The sequence below is a fragment of the Pimephales promelas genome, chromosome 13, assembly GCF_988280905.1.
Source record: "Pimephales promelas chromosome 13, fPimPro1.hap1.1, whole genome shotgun sequence".
Classification (NCBI taxonomy): Eukaryota; Metazoa; Chordata; class Actinopteri; order Cypriniformes; family Leuciscidae; genus Pimephales; species Pimephales promelas.
Window position 1 is genome coordinate 6,220,971 of NC_142781.1, and position 18,996 is coordinate 6,239,966.

Below are 18,996 nucleotides of genomic sequence, written 5' to 3' on the forward strand. Positions count from 1 at the left end.
GTCATTGAACTCCTTTTTGCCATCACAGTATTTCAGCCGAGTGCATCCTCTGCTGCTCGCATTCGCATTGATGCTTGGCACCAGTGTCCTCTCTTGCTCACATCCAGAAAAGAAAATAGCATGCGAACTAAAGGCAGGAGTAGTCGTGGCCGAGAGGTTAAGGCGATGGACTTGAAATCCATTGGGGTCTCCCCGCACAGATTCGAACCCTGCCGACTACGTGGATCTTTGTCTGTTCGTGAGAGGAATTGTGATGTCCAGGAGCTGTTTACAGCCTGGGTTTTTCTCTATATATGCAGCACTTAAAATGGGCAACCCAAATCTCATTTCAGACTTGAAGTGATTACCGTATCAAAAGGCTCAGATCAACGGTTATTTTGGATATTCTATTCAGGCAATCGGAGCAATGGCTTTGGCCTCCCAGATAACTTCAAAACCTTCACAGTGTTCAGCTCAAGAGTAGGCGCATTTTATTCTGTGGAGAATCTTGTATATTAGTGTTTTGAAATGTCGGATTTGTTCTCTCTTAGCATAGTGAAACAGAATCCTACTCATTATGTACCAACTACTTATTTGTCCAAACCACTTTAGAGTTAGCAACCGGCCATGAAAAAAAGAACACTCTTTCAATGTCAGTGTTCCTAGCTTTCCAGGAGCAGCCTACCTCTCTTGGCCCTTTACACATTGTGGTCATACTCATTTAATGCCACAAATTTTAAGCTGAAAAAGCAAGAACACTTAATGGAGAAAGTGCTGTTAAATCCCAGAGGTGCTTGCAACTTGTTTGGTACTTTGTGTTGTGCCTGCAGCATCCCCAGTCCAAATCCGGATCACGACACCCTTTTCGTCTAGGTGAAGACGTCGTTGAACTCCTTTTTGCCATCACAGTATTTCAGCCGAGTGCATCCTCTGCTGCTCGCATTCGCATTGATGGTTGGCCCCAGTGTCCTCTTTTGCTCACATCCAAAAAAAGAAAATACCATGTGACCTAATGGCAGGAGTAGTCGTGGCCGAGAGGTTAAGGCGATGGACTCGAAATCCATTGGGGTCTCCCCGCGCAGGTTCGAACCCTGCCGACTACGTGCATCTTTAATTATGATGTCCAGGAGCTGTTTACAACCTGGATTTTTCTCTTCATATGCAGCACTTAAAATTGGCAACCCACATCTCCTTTCAGACTTGAAGTGAGCACCGTTTCAAAAAGATCAGATCAACAGTGATTTTGGATATTCTATTCAGGCAATCAGAGCAATGTCTTTGGCATCCCAGATAACTTTCTCTGTATAGTGTTTGGTACTTTTTGTTCTGCCCGCAGCATCCCCAGTCCAAATCCGGATCACGACACCCTTTTCGTCTAGGTGAAGACGTCGTTGAACCCAAAGCCAGGGTTCAACGTCATGTGACCCAATGGCAGGAGTAGTCGTGGCCGAGAGGTTAAGGCGATGGACTTGAAATCCATTGGGCTCTCCCTGCGTAGGTTCGAACACTGCCGACTACATGGGTCCTTGTCACTTTGTCTGTTTGTGACAGGAGTTGTGATGTCCAGGAGCTGTTTACACTCTGGATCTTTCTCTTACTTCATATGCAGAACTTAAAATGGGCAACCCATATCTCTTTTCAAGATTGAAGTGAGCACAGTTTCAAAAGGCTCTGATCAACCGTGATTTTGGCCATGCTATTCAGGCCATCGGAGCAATGTCTTTGGCATCCCAGATAACTTTCTCTGTATAGTGTTTAGTACTTTATGTTCTGCCCGCAGCATCCCCAGTCCAAATCCGCATCACGACACCCTTTTCGTCTAGGTGAAGACGTTGTTGAACTCCTTTTTGCCATCACAGTATTTCAGCCGAGTGCATCCTCTGCTGCTCGCATTCGCATTGATGGTTGGCCCCAGTGTCCTCTCTTGCTCACATTTAGAAAAGAAAATAGCATGCGAAGTAAAGGCAGGAGTAGTCGTGGCCGAGAGGTTAAGGCGATAGACTTGAAATCCATTGGGGTCTCCCCGCGCAGGTTCGAACCCTGCCGACTACGTGGATCTTTGTCTGTTCGTGAGAGGAATTGTGATGTCCAGGAGCTGTTTACAACCTGGATTTTTCTCTATAAATGCAGCACTTAAAATGGGCAACCCAAATCTCCTTTCAGACTTGAAGTGATTACCGTATCAAAAGGCTCAGATCAACAGTGAATTTGGATATTCTATTCAGGCAATCGGAGCAATGGCTTTGGCCTCCCAGAAAACTTCAAAACCTTCACAGTGTGCAGCTCAAGAGTAGGCGCATTCTATTCTGTGTAGAATCTTGTATATTAGTGTTTTGAAATGTCGGATTTGTTCTCTCTTAGCATAGTGAAACAGAATCCTACTCATTATGTGCCAACTACTTATTTGTCCAAACCACTTTAGAGTTAGCAACCAGCCATGAAAAAAATAACACTCTTTCAATGTCAGTGTTCCTAGCTTTCCAGGAGCAGCCTACCTCTCTTGTCCCTTTACACATTGTAGTCATACTCATTTAATGTCACAAATTTTAAGCTGACAAAGCAAGAACACTTAATGGAGAAAGTGCTGTTAAATCCCAGAGGTGCTTGCAACTTGTTTGGTACTTTGTGTTGTGCCTGCAGCATCCCCAGTCCAAATCCGGATCACGACACCCTTTTCGTCTAGGTGAAGACGTCGTTGAACTCCTTTTTGCCATCACAGTATTTCAGCCGAGTGCATCCTCTGCTGCTCGCATTCGCATTGATGGTTGGCCCCAGTGTCCTCTTTTGCTCACATCCAAATAAAGAAAATACCATGTGACCTAATGGCAGGAGTAGTCGTGGCCGAGAGGTTAAGGCGATGGACTCGAAATCCATTGGGGTCTCCCCGCGCAGGTTCGAACCCTGCCGACTACGTGCATCTTTAATTATGATGTCCAGGAGCTGTTTACAACCTGGATTTTTCTCTTCATATGCAGCACTTAAAATTGGCAACCCACATCTCCTTTCAGACTTGAAGTGAGCACCGTTTCAAAAGGATCAGATCAACGGTGATTTTGGATATTCTATTCAGGCAATCAGAGCAATGTCTTTGGCATCCCAGATAACTTTCTCTGTATAGTGTTTGGTACTTTTTGTTCTGCCCGCAGCATCCCCAGTCCAAATCCGGATCACGACACCCTTTTTGTCTAGGTGAAGACGTCGTTGAACCCAAAGCCAGGGTTCAACGTCATGTGACCCAAAGGCACGAGTAGTCGTGGCCGAGAGGTTAAGGCGATGGACTTGAAATCCATTGGGCTCTCCCTGCGTAGGTTCGAACACTGCCGACTACATGGGTCCTTGTCACTTTGTCTGTTTGTGACAGGAGTTGTGATGTCCAGGAGCTGTTTACACTCTGGATCTTTCTTTTACTTCATATGCAGAACTTAAAATGGGCAACCCATATCTCTTTTCAAGATTGAAGTGAGCACAGTTTCAAAAGGCTCTGATCAACCGTGATTTTGGCCATGTTATTCAGGCCATCGGAGCAATGTCTTTGGCATCCCAGATAACTTTCTCTGTATAGTGTTTAGTACTTTATGTTCTGCCCGCAGCATCCCCAGTCCAAATCCGCATCACGACACCCTTTTCGTCTAAGTGAAGACGTTGTTGAACTCCTTTTTGCCATCACAGTATTTCAGCCGAGTGCATCCTCTGCTGCTCGCATTCGCATTGATGGTTGGCCCCAGTGTCCTCTCTTCCTCACATTTAGAAAAGAAAATAGCATGCGAAGTAAAGGCAGGAGTAGTCGTGGCCGAGAGGTTAAGGCGATAGACTTGAAATCCATTGGGGTCTCCCCGCGCAGGTTCGAACCCTGCCGACTACGTGGATCTTTGTCTGTTCGTGAGAGGAATTGTGATGTCCAGGAGCTGTTTACAACCTGGATTTTTCTCTATAAATGCAGCACTTAAAATGGGCAACCCAAATCTCCTTTCAGACTTGAAGTGATTACCGTATCAAAAGGCTCAGATCAACAGTGAATTTGGATATTCTGTTCAGGCAATCGGAGCAATGGCTTTGGCCTCCCAGAAAACTTCAAAACCTTCACAGTGTGCAGCTCAAGAGTAGGCGCATTCTATTCTGTGGAGAATCTTGTATATTAGTGTTTTGAAATGTCGGATTTGTTCTCTCTTAGCATAGTGAAACAGAATCCTACTCATTATGTACCAACTACTTATTTGTCCAAACCACTTTAGAGTTAGCAACCAGCCATGAAAAAAATAACACTCTTTCAATGTCAGTGTTCCTAGCTTTCCAGGAGCAGCCTACCTCTCTTGTCCCTTTACACATTGTAGTCATACTCATTTAATGCCACAAATTTTAAGCTGACAAAGCAAGAACACTTAATGGAGAAAGTTCTGTTAAATCCCAGAGGTGCTTGCACCTTGTTTGGTACTTTGTGTTGTGCCTGCAGCATCCCAAGTCCAAATCCGGATCACGACACCCTTTTCGTCTAGGTGAAGACGTTGTTGAACTCCTTTTTGCCATCACAGTATTTCAGCCGAGTGCATCCTCTGCTGCTCGCATTCGTATTGATGGTTGGCCCCAGTGTCCTCTCTTGCTCACATCCAGAAAAGAAAATAGCATGCGAACTAAAGGCAGGAGTAGTCGTGGCCGAGAGGTTAAGGCGTTGGACTTGAAATCCATTGGGGTCTCCCCGCGCAGGTTCGAACCCTGCCGACTACGTGGATCTTTGTCTGTTCGTGAGAGGAATTGTGATGTCCAGGAGCTGTTTACAACCTGGATTTTTCTCTATAAATGCAGCACTTAAAATGGGCAACCCAAATCTCCTTTCAGACTTGAAGTGATTACCGTATCAAAAGGCTCAGATCAACGGTGAATTTGGATATTCTATTCAGGCAATTGGAGCAATGGCTTTGGCCTCCCAGAAAACTTCAAAACCTTCACGGTGTGCAGCTCAAGAGTAGGCGCATTCTATTCTGTGGAGAATCTTGTATATTAGTGTTTTGAAATGTCGGATTTGTTCTCTCTTAGCATTGTGAAACAGAATCCTACTCATTATGTACCAACTACTCATTTGTCCAAACCACTTTAGAGTTAGCAACCAGTCATGAAAAAAATAACACTGTTCAATGTCAGTGTTCCTAGCTTTCTAGGAGCAGCCTACCTCTCTTGTCCCTTTACACATTGTGGTCATACTCATTTAATGCCACAAATTTTGAGCTGACAAAGCAAGAACACTTAATGGAGAAAGTGCTGTTAAATCCCAGAGGTGCTTGCAACTTGTTTGGTACTTTGTGTTGTGCCTGCAGCATCCCCAGTCCAAATCCGGATCACGACACCCTTTTCGTCTAGGTGAAGACGTCGTTGAACTCCTTTTTGCCATCACAGTATTTCAGCCGAGTGCATCCTCTGCTGCTCGCATTCGCATTGATGGTTGGCCCCAGTGTCCTCTTTTGCTCACATCCAAAAAAAGAAACTACCATGTGACCTAATGGCAGGAGTAGTCGTGGCCGAGAGGTTAAGGCGATGGACTCGAAATCCATTGGGGTCTCCCCGCGCAGGTTCAAACCCTGCCGACTACGTGCATCTTTAATTGTGATGTCCAGGAGCTGTTTACAACCTGGATTTTTCTCTTCATATGCAGCACTTAAAATTGGCAACCCACATCTCCTTTCAGATTTGAAGTGAGCACCGTTTCAAAAGGATCAGATCAACGGTGATTTTGGATATTCTATTCAGGCAATCAGAGCAATGTCTTTGGCATCCCAGATAACTTTCTCTGTATAGTGTTTGGTACTTTTTGTTCTGCCCGCAGCATCCCCAGTCCAAATCCGGATCACGACACCCTTTTCGTCTAGGTGAAGACGTTGTTGAACTCCTTTTTGCCATCACAGTATTTCAGCCGAGTGCATCCTCTGCTGCTCGCATTCGCATTGATGGTTGGCCCCAGTGTCCTCTCTTGCTCACATTTAGAAAAGAAAATAGCATGCGAAGTAAAGGCAGGAGTAGTCGTGGCCGAGAGGTTAAGGCGATAGACTTGAAATCCATTGGGGTCTCCCCGCGCAGGTTCGAACCCTGCCGACTACGTGGATCTTTGTCTGTTCGTGAGAGGAATTGTGATGTCCAGGAGCTGTTTACAACCTGGATTTTTCTCTATAAATGCAGCACTTAAAATGGGCAACCCAAATCTCCTTTCAGACTTGAAGTGATTACCGTATCAAAAGGCTCAGATCAACAGTGAATTTGGATATTCTATTCAGGCAATCGGAGCAATGGCTTTGGCCTCCCAGAAAACTTCAAAACCTTCACAGTGTGCAGCTCAAGAGTAGGCGCATTCTATTCTGTGGAGAATCTTGTATATTAGTGTTTTGAAATGTCGGATTTGTTCTCTCTTAGCATAGTGAAACAGAATCCTACTCATTATGTACCAACTACTTATTTGTCCAAACCACTTTAGAGTTAGCAACCAGCCATGAAAAAAATAACACTCTTTCAATGTCAGTGTTCCTAGCTTTCCAGGAGCAGCCTACCTCTCTTGTCCCTTTTCACATTGTAGTCATACTCATTTAATGCCACAAATTTTAAGCTGACAAAGCAAGAACACTTAATGGAGAAAGTGCTGTTAAATCCCAGAGGTGCTTGCACCTTGTTTGGTACTTTGTGTTGTGCCTGCAGCATCCCAAGTCCAAATCCGGATCACGACACCATTTTCGTCTAGGTGAAGACGTTGTTGAACTCCTTTTTGCCATCACAGTATTTCAGCCGAGTGCATCCTCTGCTGCTCGCATTCGCATTGATGGTTGGCGCCAGTGTCCTCTCTTGCTCACATCCAGAAAAGAAAATAGCATGCGAACTAAAGGCAGGAGTAGTCGTGGCCGAGAGGTTAAGGCGATGGACTTGAAATCCATTGGGGTCTCCCCGCGCAGGTTCGAACCCTGCCGACTACGTGGATCTTTGTCTGTTCGTGAGAGGAATTGTGATGTCCAGGAGCTGTTTACAACATGGATTTTTCTCTATAAATGCAGCACTTAAAATGGGCAACCCAAATCTCCTTTCAGACTTGAAGTGATTACCGTATCAAAAGGCTCAGATCAACGGTGAATTTGGATATTCTATTCAGGCAATTGGAGCAATGGCTTTGGCTTCCCAGAAAACTTCAAAACCTTCACGGTGTGCAGCTCAAGAGTAGGCGCATTCTATTCTGTGGAGAATCTTGTATATTAGTGTTTTGAAATGTCGGATTTGTTCTCTCTTAGCATTGTGAAACAGAATCCTACTCATTATGTACCAACTACTCATTTGTCCAAACCACTTTAGAGTTAGCAACCAGTCATGAAAAAAATAACACTGTTCAATGTCAGTGTTCCTAGCTTTCTAGGATTAGCCTACCTCTCTTGTCCCTTTACACATTGTGGTCATACTCATTTAATGCCACAAATTTTAAGCTGAAAAAGCAAGAACACTTAATGGAGAAAGTGCTGTTAAATCCCAGAGGTGCTTGCAACTTGTTTGGTACTTTGTGTTGTGCCTGCAGCATCCCCAGTCCAAATCCGGATCACGACACCCTTTTCGTCTATGTGAAGACGTCGTTGAACTCCTTTTTGCCATCACAGTATTTCAGCCGAGTGCATCCTCTGCTGCTCGCATTCGCATTGATGGTTGGCCCCAGTGTCCTCTTTTGCTCAAATCCAGAAAAGAAAATACCATGTGACCTAATGGCAGGAGTAGTCGTGGCCGAGAGGTTAAGGCGATGGACTCGAAATCCATTGGGGTCTCCCCGCGCAGGTTCGAACCCTGCCGGCTACGTGCATCTTTAATTATGATGTCCAGGAGCTGTTTACAACCTGGATTTTTCTCTTCATATGCAGCACTTAAAATTGGCAACCCACATCTCTTTTCAGACTTGAAGTGAGCACCGTTTCAAAAGGATCAGATCAACGGTGATTTTGGATATTCTATTCAGGCAATCAGAGCAATGTCTTTGGCATCCCAAATAACTTTCTCTGTATAGTGTTTGGTACTTTTTGTTCTGCCCGCAGCATCCCCAGTCCAAATCCGGATCACGACACCCTGTTCGTCTAGGTGAAGACGTCGTTGAACCCAAAGCCAGGGTTCAACGTCATGTGACCCAAAGGCAGGAGTAGTCGTGGCCGAGAGGTTAAGGCGATGGACTTGAAATCCATTGAGGTCTCCCCGCGCAGGTTCGAACCCTGCCGACTACGTGCAGCTTTAATTATGATGTCCAGGAGCTGTTTACAACCTGGATTTTTCTCTTCATATGCAGCACTTAAAATTGGCAACCCACATCTCCTTTCAGACTTGAAGTGAGCATCGTTTCAAAAGGATCAGATCAACGGTGACTTTGGATATTCTATCCAGGCAATCAGAGCAATGTCTTTGGCATCCCAGATAACTTTCTCTGTATAGTGTTTGGTACTTTTTGTTCTGCCCGCAGCATCCCCAGTCCAAATCCGGATCACGACACCCTGTTCGTCTAGGTGAAGACGTCGTTGAACCCAAAGCCAGGGTTCAACGTCATGTGACCCAAAGGCACGAGTAGTCGTGGCCGAGAGGTTAAGGCGATGGACTTGAAATCCATTGGGCTCTCCCTGCGTAGGTTCGAACACTGCCGACTACATGGATCCTTGTCACTTTGTCTGTTTGTGACAGGAGTTGTGATGTCCAGGAGCTGTTTACACTCTGGATCTTTCTCTTACTTCATATGCAGAACTTAAAATGGGCATCCCATATCTCTTTTCAAGATTTAAGTGAGCACAGTTTCAAAAGGCTCTGATCAACCGTGATTTTGGCCATGCTATTCAGGCCATCGGAGCAATGTCTTTGGCATCCCAGATAACTTTCTCTGTATAGTGTTTGGTACTTTGTGTTGTGCCTACAGCATCGCCAGTCCAAATCCGCATCACGACACCCTTTTCTTCTAGGTGAAGACGTTGTTGAACTCCTTTTTGCCATCACAGTATTTCAGCCGAGTGCATCCTCTGCTGCTCGCATTCGCATTGATGGTTGGCCCCAGTGTCCTCTCTTGCTCACATCCAGAAAAGAAATCAGCATGCGAAGTAAAGACAGGAGTAGTCGTGGCCGAGAGGTTAAGGCGATGGACTTGAATTCCATTGGGGTCTCCCCGCGCAGGTTCGAACCCTGCCGACTACGTGGATCTTTGTCTGTTCGTGAGAGGAATTGTGATGTCCAGGAGCTGTTTACAACCTGGATTTTTCTCTATAAATGCAGCACTTAAAATGGGCAACCCAAATCTCCTTTCAGACTTGAAGTGATTACCGTATCAAAAGGCTCAGATCAACAGTGAATTTGGATATTCTATTCAGGCAATCGGAGCAATGGCTTTGGCCTCCCAGAAAACTTCAAAACCTTCACAGTGTGCAGCTCAAGAGTAGGCGCATTCTATTCTGTGGAGAATCTTGTATATTAGTGTTTTGAAATGTCGGATTTGTTCTCTCTTAGCATAGTGAAACAGAATCCTACTCATTATGTACCAACTACTTATTTGTCCAAACCACTTTAGAGTTAGCAACCAGCCATGAAAAAAATAACACTCTTTCAATGTCAGTGTTCCTAGCTTTCCAGGAGCAGCCTACCTCTCTTGTCCCTTTACACATTGTAGTCATACTCATTTAATGCCACAAATTTTAAGCTGACAAAGCAAGAACACTTAATGGAGAAAGTTCTGTTAAATCCCAGAGGTGCTTGCACCTTGTTTGGTACTTTGTGTTGTGCCTGCAGCATCCCAAGTCCAAATCCGGATCACGACACCCTTTTCGTCTAGGTGAAGACGTCATTGAACTCCTTTTTGCCATCACAGTATTTCAGCCGAGTGCATCCTCTGCTGCTCGCATTCGCATTGATGCTTGGCACCAGTGTCCTCTCTTGCTCACATCCAGAAAAGAAAATAGCATGCGAACTAAAGGCAGGAGTAGTCGTGGCCGAGAGGTTAAGGCGATGGACTTGAAATCCATTGGGGTCTCTCCGCACAGATTCGAACCCTGCCGACTACGTAGATCTTTGTCTGTTCGTGAGAGGAATTGTGATGTCCAGGAGCTGTTTACAGCCTGGGTTTTTCTCTATATATGCAGCACTTAAAATGGGCAACCCAAATCTCATTTCAGACTTGAAGTGATTACCGTATCAAAAGGCTCAGATCAACGGTTATTTTGGATATTCTATTCAGGCAATCGGAGCAATGGCTTTGGCCTCCCAGATAACTTCAAAACCTTCACAGTGTTCAGCTCAAGAGTAGGCGCATTTTATTCTGTGGAGAATCTTGTATATTAGTGTTTTGAAATGTCGGATTTGTTCTCTCTTAGCATAGTGAAACAGAATCCTACTCATTATGTACCAACTACTTATTTGTCCAAACCACTTTAGAGTTAGCAACCGGCCATGAAAAAAAGAACACTCTTTCAATGTCAGTGTTCCTAGCTTTCCAGGAGCAGCCTACCTCTCTTGGCCCTTTACACATTGTGGTCATACTCATTTAATGCCACAAATTTTAAGCTGAAAAAGCAAGAACACTTAATGGAGAAAGTGCTGTTAAATCCCAGAGGTGCTTGCAACTTGTTTGGTACTTTGTGTTGTGCCTGCAGCATCCCCAGTCCAAATCCGGATCACGACACCTTTTTCGTCTAGGTGAAGACGTCGTTGAACTCCTTTTTGCCATCACAGTATTTCAGCCGAGTGCATCCTCTGCTGCTCGCATTCGCATTGATGGTTGGCCCCAGTGTCCTCTTTTGCTCACATCCAAAAAAAGAAAATACCATGTGACCTAATGGCAGGAGTAGTCGTGGCCGAGAGGTTAAGGCGATGGACTCGAAATCCATTGGGGTCTCCCTGCGCAGGTTCGAACCCTGCCGACTACGTGCATCTTTAATTATGATGTCCAGGAGCTGTTTACAACCTGGATTTTTCTCTTCATATGCAGCACTTAAAATTGGCAACCCACATCTCCTTTCAGACTTGAAGTGAGCACCGTTTCAAAAAGATCAGATCAACAGTGATTTTGGATATTCTATTCAGGCAATCAGAGCAATGTCTTTGGCATCCCAGATAACTTTCTCTGTATAGTGTTTGGTACTTTTTGTTCTGCCCGCAGCATCCCCAGTCCAAATCCGGATCACGACACCCTTTTCGTCTAGGTGAAGACGTCGTTGAACCCAAAGCCAGGGTTCAACGTCATGTGACCCAATGGCAGGAGTAGTCGTGGCCGAGAGGTTAAGGCGATGGACTTGAAATCCATTGGGCTCTCCCTGCGTAGGTTCGAACACTGCCGACTACATGGGTCCTTGTCACTTTGTCTGTTTGTGACAGGAGTTGTGATGTCCAGGAGCTGTTTACACTCTGGATCTTTCTCTTACTTCATATGCAGAACTTAAAATGGGCAACCCATATCTCTTTTCAAGATTGAAGTGAGCACAGTTTCAAAAGGCTCTGATCAACCGTGATTTTGGCCATGCTATTCAGGCCATCGGAGCAATGTCTTTGGCATCCCAGATAACTTTCTCTGTATAGTGTTTAGTACTTTATGTTCTGCCCGCAGCATCCCCAGTCCAAATCCGCATCACGACACCCTTTTCGTCTAGGTGAAGACGTTGTTGAACTCCTTTTTGCCATCACAGTATTTCAGCCGAGTGCATCCTCTGCTGCTCGCATTCGCATTGATGGTTGGCCCCAGTGTCCTCTCTTGCTCACATTTAGAAAAGAAAATAGCATGCGAAGTAAAGGCAGGAGTAGTCGTGGCCGAGAGGTTAAGGCGATAGACTTGAAATCCATTGGGGTCTCCCCGCGCAGGTTCGAACCCTGCCGACTACGTGGATCTTAGTCTGTTCGTGAGAGGAATTGTGATGTCCAGGAGCTGTTTACAACCTGGATTTTTCTCTATAAATGCAGCACTTAAAATGGGCAACCCAAATCTCCTTTCAGACTTGAAGTGATTACCGTATCAAAAGGCTCAGATCAACAGTGAATTTGGATATTCTATTCAGGCAATCGGAGCAATGGCTTTGGCCTCCCAGAAAACTTCAAAACCTTCACAGTGTGCAGCTCAAGAGTAGGCGCATTCTATTCTGTGTAGAATCTTGTATATTAGTGTTTTGAAATGTCGGATTTGTTCTCTCTTAGCATAGTGAAACAGAATCCTACTCATTATGTGCCAACTACTTATTTGTCCAAACCACTTTAGAGTTAGCAACCAGCCATGAAAAAAATAACACTCTTTCAATGTCAGTGTTCCTAGCTTTCCAGGAGCAGCCTACCTCTCTTGTCCCTTTACACATTGTAGTCATACTCATTTAATGTCACAAATTTTAAGCTGACAAAGCAAGAACACTTAATGGAGAAAGTGCTGTTAAATCCCAGAGGTGCTTGCAACTTGTTTGGTACTTTGTGTTGTGCCTGCAGCATCCCCAGTCCAAATCCGGATCACGACACCCTTTTCGTCTAGGTGAAGACGTCGTTGAACTCCTTTTTGCCATCACAGTATTTCAGCCGAGTGCATCCTCTGCTGCTCGCATTCGCATTGATGGTTGGCCCCAGTGTCCTCTTTTGCTCACATCCAAAAAAAGAAAATACCATGTGACCTAATGGCAGGAGTAGTCGTGGCCGAGAGGTTAAGGCGATGGACTCGAAATCCATTGGGGTCTCCCCGCGCAGGTTCGAACCCTGCCGACTACGTGCATCTTTAATTATGATGTCCAGGAGCTGTTTACAACCTGGATTTTTCTCTTCATATGCAGCACTTAAAATTGGCAACCCACATCTCCTTTCAGACTTGAAGTGAGCACCGTTTCAAAAGGATCAGATCAACGGTGATTTTGGATATTCTATTCAGGCAATCAGAGCAATGTCTTTGGCATCCCAGATAACTTTCTCTGTATAGTGTTTGGTACTTTTTGTTCTGCCCGCAGCATCCCCAGTCCAAATCCGGATCACGACACCCTTTTTGTCTAGGTGAAGACGTCGTTGAACCCAAAGCCAGGGTTCAACGTCATGTGACCCAAAGGCAGGAGTAGTCGTGGCCGAGAGGTTAAGGCGATGGACTTGAAATCCATTGGGCTCTCCCTGCGTAGGTTCGAACACTGCCGACTACATGGGTACTTGTCACTTTGTCTGTTTGTGACAGGAGTTGTGATGTCCAGGAGCTGTTTACACTCTGGATCTTTCTTTTACTTCATATGCAGAACTTAAAATGGGCAACCCATATCTCTTTTCAAGATTGAAGTGAGCACAGTTTCAAAAGGCTCTGATCAACCGTGATTTTGGCCATGTTATTCAGGCCATCGGAGCAATGTCTTTGGCATCCCAGATAACTTTCTCTGTATAGTGTTTAGTACTTTATGTTCTGCCCGCAGCATCCCCAGTCCAAATCCGCATCACGACACCCTTTTCGTCTAAGTGAAGACGTTGTTGAACTCCTTTTTGCCATCACAGTATTTCAGCCGAGTGCATCCTCTGCTGCTCGCATTCGCATTGATGGTTGGCCCCAGTGTCCTCTCTTCCTCACATTTAGAAAAGAAAATAGCATGCGAAGTAAAGGCAGGAGTAGTCGTGGCCGAGAGGTTAAGGCGATAGACTTGAAATCCATTGGGGTCTCCCCGCGCAGGTTCGAACCCTGCCGACTACGTGGATCTTTGTCTGTTCGTGAGAGGAATTGTGATGTCCAGGAGCTGTTTACAACCTGGATTTTTCTCTATAAATGCAGCACTTAAAATGGGCAACCCAAATCTCCTTTCAGACTTGAAGTGATTACCGTATCAAAAGGCTCAGATCAACAGTGAATTTGGATATTCTGTTCAGGCAATCGGAGCAATGGCTTTGGCCTCCCAGAAAACTTCAAAACCTTCACAGTGTGCAGCTCAAGAGTAGGCGCATTCTATTCTGTGGAGAATCTTGTATATTAGTGTTTTGAAATGTCGGATTTGTTCTCTCTTAGCATAGTGAAACAGAATCCTACTCATTATGTACCAACTACTTATTTGTCCAAACCACTTTAGAGTTAGCAACCAGCCATGAAAAAAATAACACTCTTTCAATGTCAGTGTTCCTAGCTTTCCAGGAGCAGCCTACCTCTCTTGTCCCTTTACACATTGTAGTCATACTCATTTAATGCCACAAATTTTAAGCTGACAAAGCAAGAACACTTAATGGAGAAAGTTCTGTTAAATCCCAGAGGTGCTTGCACCTTGTTTGGTACTTTGTGTTGTGCCTGCAGCATCCCAAGTCCAAATCCGGATCACGACACCCTTTTCGTCTAGGTGAAGACGTTGTTGAACTCCTTTTTGCCATCACAGTATTTCAGCCGAGTGCATCCTCTGCTGCTCGCATTCGTATTGATGGTTGGCCCCAGTGTCCTCTCTTGCTCACATCCAGAAAAGAAAATAGCATGCGAACTAAAAGCAGGAGTAGTCGTGGCCGAGAGGTTAAGGCGTTGGACTTGAAATCCATTGGGGTCTCCCCGCGCAGGTTCGAACCCTGCCGACTACGTGGATCTTTGTCTGTTCGTGAGAGGAATTGTGATGTCCAGGAGCTGTTTACAACCTGGATTTTTCTCTATAAATGCAGCACTTAAAATGGGCAACCCAAATCTCCTTTCAGACTTGAAGTGATTACCGTATCAAAAGGCTCAGATCAACGGTGAATTTGGATATTCTATTCAGGCAATTGGAGCAATGGCTTTGGCCTCCCAGAAAACTTCAAAACCTTCACGGTGTGCAGCTCAAGAGTAGGCGCATTCTATTCTGTGGAGAATCTTGTATATTAGTGTTTTGAAATGTCGGATTTGTTCTCTCTTAGCATTGTGAAACAGAATCCTACTCATTATGTACCAACTACTCATTTGTCCAAACCACTTTAGAGTTAGCAACCAGTCATGAAAAAAATAACACTGTTCAATGTCAGTGTTCCTAGCTTTCTAGGAGCAGCCTACCTCTCTTGTCCCTTTACACATTGTGGTCATACTCATTTAATGCCACAAATTTTGAGCTGACAAAGCAAGAACACTTAATGGAGAAAGTGCTGTTAAATCCCAGAGGTGCTTGCAACTTGTTTGGTACTTTGTGTTGTGCCTGCAGCATCCCCAGTCCAAATCCGGATCACGACACCCTTTTCGTCTAGGTGAAGACGTCGTTGAACTCCTTTTTGCCATCACAGTATTTCAGCCGAGTGCATCCTCTGCTGCTCGCATTCGCATTGATGGTTGGCCCCAGTGTCCTCTTTTGCTCACATCCAAAAAAAGAAACTACCATGTGACCTAATGGCAGGAGTAGTCGTGGCCGAGAGGTTAAGGCGATGGACTCGAAATCCATTGGGGTCTCCCCGCGCAGGTTCAAACCCTGCTGACTACGTGCATCTTTAATTGTGATGTCCAGGAGCTGTTTACAACCTGGATTTTTCTCTTCATATGCAGCACTTAAAATTGGCAACCCACATCTCCTTTCAGATTTGAAGTGAGCACCGTTTCAAAAGGATCAGATCAACGGTGATTTTGGATATTCTATTCAGGCAATCAGAGCAATGTCTTTGGCATCCCAGATAACTTTCTCTGTATAGTGTTTGGTACTTTTTGTTCTGCCCGCAGCATCCCCAGTCCAAATCCGGATCACGACACCCTTTTCGTCTAGGTGAAGACGTTGTTGAACTCCTTTTTGCCATCACAGTATTTCAGCCGAGTGCATCCTCTGCTGCTCGCATTCGCATTGATGGTTGGCCCCAGTGTCCTCTCTTGCTCACATTTAGAAAAGAAAATAGCATGCGAATTAAAGGCAGGAGTAGTCGTGGCCGAGAGGTTAAGGCGATAGACTTGAAATCCATTGGGGTCTCCCCGCGCAGGTTCGAACCCTGCCGACTACGTGGATCTTTGTCTGTTCGTGAGAGGAATTGTGATGTCCAGGAGCTGTTTACAACCTGGATTTTTCTCTATAAATGCAGCACTTAAAATGGGCAACCCAAATCTCCTTTCAGACTTGAAGTGATTACCGTATCAAAAGGCTCAGATCAACAGTGAATTTGGATATTCTATTCAGGCAATCGGAGCAATGGCTTTGGCCTCCCAGAAAACTTCAAAACCTTCACAGTGTGCAGCTCAAGAGTAGGCGCATTCTATTCTGTGGAGAATCTTGTATATTAGTGTTTTGAAATGTCGGATTTGTTCTCTCTTAGCATAGTGAAACAGAATCCTACTCATTATGTACCAACTACTTATTTGTCCAAACCACTTTAGAGTTAGCAACCAGCCATGAAAAAAATAACACTCTTTCAATGTCAGTGTTCCTAGCTTTCCAGGAGCAGCCTACCTCTCTTGTCCCTTTTCACATTGTAGTCATACTCATTTAATGCCACAAATTTTAAGCTGACAAAGCAAGAACACTTAATGGAGAAAGTGCTGTTAAATCCCAGAGGTGCTTGCACCTTGTTTGGTACTTTGTGTTGTGCCTGCAGCATCCCAAGTCCAAATCCGGATCACGACACCATTTTCGTCTAGGTGAAGACGTTGTTGAACTCCTTTTTGCCATCACAGTATTTCAGCCGAGTGCATCCTCTGCTGCTCGCATTCGCATTGATGGTTGGCGCCAGTGTCCTCTCTTGCTCACATCCAGAAAAGAAAATAGCATGCGAACTAAAGGCAGGAGTAGTCGTGGCCGAGAGGTTAAGGCGATGGACTTGAAATCCATTGGGGTCTCCCCGCGCAGGTTCGAACCCTGCCGACTACGTGGATCTTTGTCTGTTCGTGAGAGGAATTGTGATGTCCAGGAGCTGTTTACAACCTGGATTTTTCTCTATAAATGCAGCACTTAAAATGGGCAACCCAAATCTCCTTTCAGACTTGAAGTGATTACCGTATCAAAAGGCTCAGATCAACGGTGAATTTGGATATTCTATTCAGGCAATTGGAGCAATGGCTTTGGCTTCCCAGAAAACTTCAAAACCTTCACGGTGTGCAGCTCAAGAGTAGGCGCATTCTATTCTGTGGAGAATCTTGTATATTAGTGTTTTGAAATGTCGGATTTGTTCTCTCTTAGCATTGTGAAACAGAATCCTACTCATTATGTACCAACTACTCATTTGTCCAAACCACTTTAGAGTTAGCAACCAGTCATGAAAAAAATAACACTGTTCAATGTCAGTGTTCCTAGCTTTCTAGGATTAGCCTACCTCTCTTGTCCCTTTACACATTGTGGTCATACTCATTTAATGCCACAAATTTTAAGCTGAAAAAGCAAGAACACTTAATGGAGAAAGTGCTGTTAAATCCCAGAGGTGCTTGCAACTTGTTTGGTACTTTGTGTTGTGCCTGCAGCATCCCCAGTCCAAATCCGGATCACGACACCCTTTTCGTCTATGTGAAGACGTCGTTGAACTCCTTTTTGCCATCACAGTATTTCAGCCGAGTGCATCCTCTGCTGCTCGCATTCGCATTGATGGTTGGCCCCAGTGTCCTCTTTTGCTCAAATCCAGAAAAGAAAATACCATGTGACCTAATGGCAGGAGTAGTCGTGGCCGAGAGGTAAAGGCGATGGACTCGAAATCCATTGGGGTCTACCCGCGCAGGTTCGAACCCTGCCGGCTACGTGCATCTTTAATTATGATGTCCAGGAGCTGTTTACAACCTGGATTTTTCTCTTCATATGCAGCACTTAAAATTGGCAACCCACATCTCTTTTCAGACTTGAAGTGAGCACCGTTTCAAAAGGATCAGATCAACGGTGATTTTGGATATTCTATTCAGGCAATCAGAGCAATGTCTTTGGCATCCCAGATAACTTTCTCTGTATAGTGTTTGGTACTTTTTGTTCTGCCCGCAGCATCCCCAGTCCAAATCCGGATCACGACACCCTGTTCGTCTAGGTGAAGACGTCGTTGAACCCAAAGCCAGGGTTCAACGTCATGTGACCCAAAGGCAGGAGTAGTCGTGGCCGAGAGGTTAAGGCGATGGACTTGAAATCCATTGAGGTCTCCCCGCGCAGGTTCGAACCCTGCCGACTACGTGCAGCTTTAATTATGATGTCCAGGAGCTGTTTACAACCTGGATTTTTCTCTTCATATGCAGCACTTAAAATTGGCAACCCACATCTCCTTTCAGACTTGAAGTGAGCATCGTTTCAAAAGGATCAGATCAACGGTGATTTTGGATATTCTATCCAGGCAATCAGAGCAATGTCTTTGGCATCCCAGATAACTTTCTCTGTATAGTGTTTGGTACTTTTTGTTCTGCCCGCAGCATCCCCAGTCCAAATCCGGATCACGACACCCTGTTCGTCTAGGTGAAGACGTCGTTGAACCCAAAGCCAGGGTTCAACGTCATGTGACCCAAAGGCACGAGTAGTCGTGGCCGAGAGGTTAAGGCGATGGACTTGAAATCCATTGGGCTCTCCCTGCGTAGGTTCGAACACTGCCGACTACATGGATCCTTGTCACTTTGTCTGTTTGTGACAGGAGTTGTGATGTCCAGGAGCTGTTTACACTCTGGATCTTTCTCTTACTTCATATGCAGAACTTAAAATGGGCATCCCATATCTCTTTTCAAGATTTAAGTGAGCACAGTTTCAAAAGGCTCTGATCAACCGTGATTTTGGCCATGCTATTCAGGCCATCGGAGCAATGTCTTTGGCATCCCAGATAACTTTCTCTGTATAGTGTTTGGTACTTTGTGTTGTGCCTACAGCATCGCCAGTCCAAATCCGCATCACGACACCCTTTTCTTCTAGGTGAAGACGTTGTTGAACTCCTTTTTGCCATCACAGTATTTCAGCCGAGTGCATCCTCTGCTGCTCGCATTCGCATTGATGGTTGGCCCCAGTGTCCTCTCTTGCTCACATCCAGAAAAGAAATCAGCATGCGAAGTAAAGACAGGAGTAGTCGTGGCCGAGAGGTTAAGGCGATGGACTTGAATTCCATTGGGGTCTCCCCGCGCAGGTTCGAACCCTGCCGACTACGTGGATCTTTGTCTGTTCGTGAGAGGAATTGTGATGTCCAGGAGCTGTTTACAACCTG

General features: G+C 45.1%; 30 non-coding genes across 30 annotated transcripts; all 30 read left to right on the forward strand.

The window, feature by feature from the left end:
- Nucleotides 1–139: 139 nt before the first annotated feature.
- trnas-uga (transfer RNA serine (anticodon UGA)) lies at nt 140–221 on the forward strand. Its single transcript has one exon. It is a non-coding gene; the product is annotated as a tRNA-Ser (tRNA).
- Nucleotides 222–1,000: 779 nt separating this feature from the next.
- trnas-cga (transfer RNA serine (anticodon CGA)) lies at nt 1,001–1,082 on the forward strand. The gene has a single exon. It is a non-coding gene; the product is annotated as a tRNA-Ser (tRNA).
- Nucleotides 1,083–1,416: 334 nt separating this feature from the next.
- On the forward strand, nt 1,417–1,498 carry trnas-uga (transfer RNA serine (anticodon UGA)). Its single transcript has one exon. It is a non-coding gene; the product is annotated as a tRNA-Ser (tRNA).
- A 451-nt stretch (nt 1,499–1,949) lies between these two features.
- trnas-uga (transfer RNA serine (anticodon UGA)) lies at nt 1,950–2,031 on the forward strand. The gene has a single exon. It is a non-coding gene; the product is annotated as a tRNA-Ser (tRNA).
- A 779-nt stretch (nt 2,032–2,810) lies between these two features.
- Nucleotides 2,811–2,892, forward strand: trnas-cga (transfer RNA serine (anticodon CGA)). The gene has a single exon. It is a non-coding gene; the product is annotated as a tRNA-Ser (tRNA).
- Nucleotides 2,893–3,226: 334 nt separating this feature from the next.
- On the forward strand, nt 3,227–3,308 carry trnas-uga (transfer RNA serine (anticodon UGA)). The gene has a single exon. It is a non-coding gene; the product is annotated as a tRNA-Ser (tRNA).
- Nucleotides 3,309–3,759: 451 nt separating this feature from the next.
- trnas-uga (transfer RNA serine (anticodon UGA)) lies at nt 3,760–3,841 on the forward strand. The gene has a single exon. It is a non-coding gene; the product is annotated as a tRNA-Ser (tRNA).
- Nucleotides 3,842–4,619: 778 nt separating this feature from the next.
- trnas-uga (transfer RNA serine (anticodon UGA)) lies at nt 4,620–4,701 on the forward strand. The gene has a single exon. It is a non-coding gene; the product is annotated as a tRNA-Ser (tRNA).
- A 778-nt stretch (nt 4,702–5,479) lies between these two features.
- trnas-cga (transfer RNA serine (anticodon CGA)) lies at nt 5,480–5,561 on the forward strand. The gene has a single exon. It is a non-coding gene; the product is annotated as a tRNA-Ser (tRNA).
- Nucleotides 5,562–5,984: 423 nt separating this feature from the next.
- Nucleotides 5,985–6,066, forward strand: trnas-uga (transfer RNA serine (anticodon UGA)). Its single transcript has one exon. It is a non-coding gene; the product is annotated as a tRNA-Ser (tRNA).
- Nucleotides 6,067–6,844: 778 nt separating this feature from the next.
- trnas-uga (transfer RNA serine (anticodon UGA)) lies at nt 6,845–6,926 on the forward strand. The gene has a single exon. It is a non-coding gene; the product is annotated as a tRNA-Ser (tRNA).
- Nucleotides 6,927–7,703: 777 nt separating this feature from the next.
- Nucleotides 7,704–7,785, forward strand: trnas-cga (transfer RNA serine (anticodon CGA)). Its single transcript has one exon. It is a non-coding gene; the product is annotated as a tRNA-Ser (tRNA).
- Nucleotides 7,786–8,119: 334 nt separating this feature from the next.
- Nucleotides 8,120–8,201, forward strand: trnas-uga (transfer RNA serine (anticodon UGA)). Its single transcript has one exon. It is a non-coding gene; the product is annotated as a tRNA-Ser (tRNA).
- Nucleotides 8,202–8,535: 334 nt separating this feature from the next.
- trnas-uga (transfer RNA serine (anticodon UGA)) lies at nt 8,536–8,617 on the forward strand. The gene has a single exon. It is a non-coding gene; the product is annotated as a tRNA-Ser (tRNA).
- Nucleotides 8,618–9,068: 451 nt separating this feature from the next.
- trnas-uga (transfer RNA serine (anticodon UGA)) lies at nt 9,069–9,150 on the forward strand. The gene has a single exon. It is a non-coding gene; the product is annotated as a tRNA-Ser (tRNA).
- Nucleotides 9,151–9,928: 778 nt separating this feature from the next.
- trnas-uga (transfer RNA serine (anticodon UGA)) lies at nt 9,929–10,010 on the forward strand. The gene has a single exon. It is a non-coding gene; the product is annotated as a tRNA-Ser (tRNA).
- A 779-nt stretch (nt 10,011–10,789) lies between these two features.
- On the forward strand, nt 10,790–10,871 carry trnas-cga (transfer RNA serine (anticodon CGA)). The gene has a single exon. It is a non-coding gene; the product is annotated as a tRNA-Ser (tRNA).
- Nucleotides 10,872–11,205: 334 nt separating this feature from the next.
- Nucleotides 11,206–11,287, forward strand: trnas-uga (transfer RNA serine (anticodon UGA)). The gene has a single exon. It is a non-coding gene; the product is annotated as a tRNA-Ser (tRNA).
- Nucleotides 11,288–11,738: 451 nt separating this feature from the next.
- On the forward strand, nt 11,739–11,820 carry trnas-uga (transfer RNA serine (anticodon UGA)). Its single transcript has one exon. It is a non-coding gene; the product is annotated as a tRNA-Ser (tRNA).
- A 779-nt stretch (nt 11,821–12,599) lies between these two features.
- Nucleotides 12,600–12,681, forward strand: trnas-cga (transfer RNA serine (anticodon CGA)). The gene has a single exon. It is a non-coding gene; the product is annotated as a tRNA-Ser (tRNA).
- A 334-nt stretch (nt 12,682–13,015) lies between these two features.
- On the forward strand, nt 13,016–13,097 carry trnas-uga (transfer RNA serine (anticodon UGA)). The gene has a single exon. It is a non-coding gene; the product is annotated as a tRNA-Ser (tRNA).
- Nucleotides 13,098–13,548: 451 nt separating this feature from the next.
- trnas-uga (transfer RNA serine (anticodon UGA)) lies at nt 13,549–13,630 on the forward strand. The gene has a single exon. It is a non-coding gene; the product is annotated as a tRNA-Ser (tRNA).
- A 778-nt stretch (nt 13,631–14,408) lies between these two features.
- Nucleotides 14,409–14,490, forward strand: trnas-uga (transfer RNA serine (anticodon UGA)). Its single transcript has one exon. It is a non-coding gene; the product is annotated as a tRNA-Ser (tRNA).
- Nucleotides 14,491–15,268: 778 nt separating this feature from the next.
- On the forward strand, nt 15,269–15,350 carry trnas-cga (transfer RNA serine (anticodon CGA)). Its single transcript has one exon. It is a non-coding gene; the product is annotated as a tRNA-Ser (tRNA).
- Nucleotides 15,351–15,773: 423 nt separating this feature from the next.
- On the forward strand, nt 15,774–15,855 carry trnas-uga (transfer RNA serine (anticodon UGA)). The gene has a single exon. It is a non-coding gene; the product is annotated as a tRNA-Ser (tRNA).
- Nucleotides 15,856–16,633: 778 nt separating this feature from the next.
- Nucleotides 16,634–16,715, forward strand: trnas-uga (transfer RNA serine (anticodon UGA)). Its single transcript has one exon. It is a non-coding gene; the product is annotated as a tRNA-Ser (tRNA).
- A 777-nt stretch (nt 16,716–17,492) lies between these two features.
- trnas-cga (transfer RNA serine (anticodon CGA)) lies at nt 17,493–17,574 on the forward strand. Its single transcript has one exon. It is a non-coding gene; the product is annotated as a tRNA-Ser (tRNA).
- Nucleotides 17,575–17,908: 334 nt separating this feature from the next.
- trnas-uga (transfer RNA serine (anticodon UGA)) lies at nt 17,909–17,990 on the forward strand. Its single transcript has one exon. It is a non-coding gene; the product is annotated as a tRNA-Ser (tRNA).
- A 334-nt stretch (nt 17,991–18,324) lies between these two features.
- On the forward strand, nt 18,325–18,406 carry trnas-uga (transfer RNA serine (anticodon UGA)). Its single transcript has one exon. It is a non-coding gene; the product is annotated as a tRNA-Ser (tRNA).
- A 451-nt stretch (nt 18,407–18,857) lies between these two features.
- Nucleotides 18,858–18,939, forward strand: trnas-uga (transfer RNA serine (anticodon UGA)). The gene has a single exon. It is a non-coding gene; the product is annotated as a tRNA-Ser (tRNA).
- Nucleotides 18,940–18,996: the final 57 nt, after the last annotated feature.